Consider the following 4602-nt stretch of genomic DNA (forward strand, 5'->3'; position numbering starts at 1 on the left):
AATCCCCCATGTCCTCAGCCCACCTCTTTCCAAATTTCCAGTCTTTCCTTCATCAGAGTTTGCAGCTGTATCCATCTTGTTTACTGCGTGCGTCCTCCCCTGCCCCTCATTTCTCCAAGTCTCCCTCTATTTTGTCCCTCAATTCTGCTCTTGGTGTTCCTCAACTCTCTTTCTGTTGTTCCCTATGTCCTGTTACATCCTGATCGGATCTATGTGTTAGCTCCTCCATGAACCTCGACTTCGTATCCAAAAAAAACAACGTACAATAGTTGGCAAAATAACAGAATAAACACCAAAAATTTATTTGCAACTATACAGCACAAAATGATAACTGGGTGTCTTTTAATATTGCGACACCTGCACGCTTTGCAAACTTTGAAAACAATAACAACAGTAATATATGGTACTTGGAGGGCGTTCCGTTGAAAAGTGGTGCCCGCCAAAAGAACCGTTACCATTATTAACACGCAATAATGGTAACGGTTTCCTGGCAAGCTCCGGGTCTGCGGCCTGATGCGTCTCCTGGAAGTCGGTCATCCGTCCCCGTTGCCCATACACAGGCCAATGCAGCACATCATATATACTGTAACGGCTCCAATCAAGTTACAGTACATTATGATATCCTCCACTGGTGTGCCACTTGAACGTGGTCTTTTCCACTTTTCATATACTTTTTCTTCTTCTGCTGCTTCCTCTTCTTCTTCTTCTTCTTCTTCTTCTCAATTAGGGGTTTCAGATAAAACTTCAATTCCTGTCATGCAGCTTTCCATTTTTTTTTTTTCCAATAATTCCTATCACTGCATCACGCCATTTGATTATACCGACCACCACCACTCTGCAAAGTGGCCATTCCAAACAGGTGGCCACATAATACTTCGACCAACTTCGTCGGAATTTCTTCATTCCTTCAATCCTCGATGAGCCCCCAATTCTTTCACATTTTCTTCAACTCTTGGGGAAGGAAAAAAGGGATATTTATTTACTGCACAGGCAAAAGCAAGTCAATTTTCTCAAGGGAAGGTGGCCACATAAGAGAATTGGCCACATTATCGAAGATTTTAAAGACTCATTTTTGTAAAAGATGTTTGGAAAATGTGGACCATGATTATCGAGGTTAATAACAATTTATTCATTCGTTTCCCCTTAACAGCGCACAGATAGAGAAGCTGCTAACCTGGGGACTCTCTAAGCGTTTACAAACTAAGGTGAGTTTTTACACCTCGACTGAAATTTTAAGACCATCTCTTTTTCTGACTGCCTTTTAGTTACTGGAAGTGGAAAGATTGTCGAAAAAGCCTGCCATTTGTCAATGAAATAAACGACATGTCAATAATGAATTGCAGTAGTTACGCCATCATTCCAGGATTCCCAGCACTAGGTGCAGGATATGAAACAGGTGCATAACTTGTGGATTTACAAACTTGGGGGTTGAGCTAGGCGTGCGTAGTTCAGGGGTGGTTAGTTAGTCATTTCCATAGTCGTGGCCACCATGCACCACACTCTGCAGCGGGTGTGACTCACACCCATTCAGTTATCAGCAACCAGCAGGAGGAAGAAGAACCCCCAAAAGGGAAGGCCATCAAAAGTGAGGCCATATTTTCCGAGCGACTCCCAACGTCTCTGCCCAGTGGATTTCATAGAAATGCAACTTACTGTGTTTAAAGTTACGATATTTAAATTTACTTTACAATGTCCCCTTACAAAGGACCTATAGTGATTGGTCAGGAATTAAATTCCCATAGAAAGGACAATAGGACGTGAAAGCAGCAGTTAACTTGGGAATAGAAACAAAACACCACTTGACAGTACAAATGAACCTGAGTATAATCAAACCAACGATTTCCAGGTGCAATTTGTTATTCCAACGAGCAGAGAATTACCATCGGCCACATGAAAATATTAAATTGAAAATAAACACAAATCAAAACAATTTTACAAACTTTAGCAGTTATTGGACGAGGACACCCTGAGCTTGTTACCTTGTCGCTGCCTGAGGAGGGAGAGACATGGAGAGACAGAGAGAGGGTCGAGATCCGCATGTTCTGTGGCTCCACCGCCTGCTCGAGCCCTGATAAGCGCTCACGGCAGGAAGTTGTGGGACGTGAAACCCCACAGTTGGGAGGAGCTGCCTTGAGATTGTGGGGGTGGAAGTTTGGGGGAGGAGGTGGGGACAGATAGGGGATGGAGTGTTAAGTGGGGGTTGAAGAGGAGGGGGGGGGGGGCCTTCAGGGTTACAATTGTATATGAAAGGGTGGAGGAGACCTTGGACCTTCTGGTAGTGCCATACTCTAGGATTGAGTTTATTAAGGCTCTATTAAGCACGTATAAAGTTTTGGGTGTGAAAGTTTAAAAGATTTGCTAACACCTAACTAACTGTTCACTTGGTAAGAAATCTAAAAACAAAAACTTCAACAATCCTTCGTATATTTTATTCGGGGTTATTTCTGTGTCGGACGATATTTTGTTTCACCTGTCTGGCGTTCCTACCTGAGCATCTCATCCTGGGATCCTATGTTCAAATCCCATACATTTTTCATTTGCCTTGTGATACCAACTGTCCTTGTGATTCATGTTTTTTTTTTGTTTTTTTTTAACGCCGATGATGTCTCGTAATGTCCTTGCCCGGCATATTGAAATATGTGCAGCTCCACCTTGAGCCAATTAACACTGTAAACATTTTTTTTAACGTGCAAAATGATTGTTTGAGGATAATTCCATGTACCTGCCACACTTCCATGAGGACTTTCTGCTGAAAACTAAACCGGATCAGCGGTTGGTTACGTAGCATGACATGTCGGTGAATGAAACATAATGAAACTGTGGTTTTGAAAACGGTTTGATAACCTTCTAACTTTCTGTAAGAAAAGCAGTTTTGGAAATAAAAATGAAGAGGGGGGAGTTTGTTAATAGTTTCCTTGGGAAAATGTTATTTTATAAATACTCTACCAGTGAAGGACCTAGGTCTTGGAGAAGAGACCACCATTGTGGAGTTGCTTTGGGACCTCTTGATTCAGTGCTCAATTTGTTTGCACAGTTTGTCAAGTTTTAGCGATGTCCCACATTAAACTACACCATAATTTGTCGAGACTATCAAATTCCCTGTTTTTAACTTGCACAATCCTCGATGAGAGAACAAAATCCAAATTTCAACATATTTGTTCCTTTCAGATTAGTCGCTGGTGTAATGGGTGTTAATTGTGCAATGAGCCTCCTTCCATCCCCCACCTCATTTATCCTCCATAAGCATTCTGTCCCAGCACTCCCCCACTCCCTGCAGATGTCCATCACCCTCCGAAGCCCTCCCCCCTTGCACATAATCCATCCCCACCAGTTGCTCCAGCTTCTTGCGCAAATTTTACGACGGAGATGGGGGCGATCGGATAATTGATGGGAGAGATATCTCCTCAACTAGACCCACCAGCTTACCCAGATCATGGATAATGGATGCTCTTTTCGGTGAGCTTTAAAATTGCCAGTCTGTGTAGAGTCTTTTTTTAAAAGTTGAAGACCACAGGTCTGCAGGAAGATCCATTTTGTTTTGCATCTACAGACACTTTTTCATGAAAAACTCTGCGTCTTATTCCACAACGAGTTCGACGCTGAAGTTCTCGTGTCCAAATAACAGCATGTCTTCAACATAACAGGGCGAAAACACAAACTTTCTCCTACAAACAGCGTATCAAACAGAAGTAAATGAAAAAATCCATGCGCCTGCAGAAAATTGACATAAAAGCGACACAATGTGTATGATCTGATCTGAATTGCTTTTTGAGACCGATATCAGCAGGCTCATGTTGTGCCAGTTCTAGACCAGCTGAAAAGTAATATTTCAAAACTATTAATAATTATATGACTACTACTACCTCTACTATTCGTCGTGATCTCTCACAACCACCACCCACACATAATAGAGAAGGGTCCCTGGTACAGCTGGGGTGTCCTTTCTGGACCACCCTGGAAGGATGTATGTTTGATGGTTATCCACTCGCTCCACTTTATTGCGCTTGCAGGTTCTTCCGCCTCCCTTGCATGTCCATCCAAGTTTGGATTCTCTCTATCTCTGGCCAACGCCAAAAATGGTGGGAGACCTAAAATATGGAGATGGCTTCATAGAGCAATGAGTTCTGAAGCTCTTTCCTGGTGGATGTTGCTTCTGTAGTGAAAGGAAAACCATCTTTCACATATACGTGCAGCACCCGCGTCTTCAAGCGATTTTTTTTTGCTGGTGAAAAACCTGCAATTATGCTTCTGGCTTCATTTTTACCCAAAACTTTTGTTATTTTTGATTATCCTGTAAAGAAGTAGAGTAAATCACAGGATCTCCTTGCTAACTTTATTTTGGCCGAGGCAATATACAAAACCAGAAAGGCAAAGATTGAAAGTGAAGTGGTGCAGCAGTTTTTCATGCCTGGAAACTTTATTATGCTCACTTTTCACTTCAGAATTTAAAATGGCACAAATTTCCCAAACTATTGGGAGGTTTAAATAAATTTGGACTATAAATGATGCACTTTGCAGTATTTCCCCACAAGGTATGCAGTATTTCCCCATTTCTCGCCAAGGGTATTGCATTTGAGTCCGTTTGTTTGTCTGTCTGTCTGT

General features: G+C 42.2%; 1 long non-coding RNA gene across 1 annotated transcript; it reads right to left on the reverse strand.

Moving 5' to 3' along the window:
- Positions 1 to 278: 278 nt before the first annotated feature.
- Positions 279 to 2046, reverse strand: LOC137417352 (uncharacterized). The gene is made up of 2 exons (XR_010982421.2): positions 1980 to 2046; positions 279 to 951 (listed from the first exon to the last, which is right to left on the reverse strand). It is a non-coding gene; the product is annotated as an uncharacterized LOC137417352 (long non-coding RNA).
- Positions 2047 to 4602: the final 2556 nt, after the last annotated feature.

Source organism: Myxine glutinosa, chromosome 6 (assembly GCF_964187855.1).
Source record: "Myxine glutinosa chromosome 6, kmMyxGlut1.1, whole genome shotgun sequence".
NCBI classification, from domain to species: Eukaryota; Metazoa; Chordata; class Myxini; order Myxiniformes; family Myxinidae; genus Myxine; species Myxine glutinosa.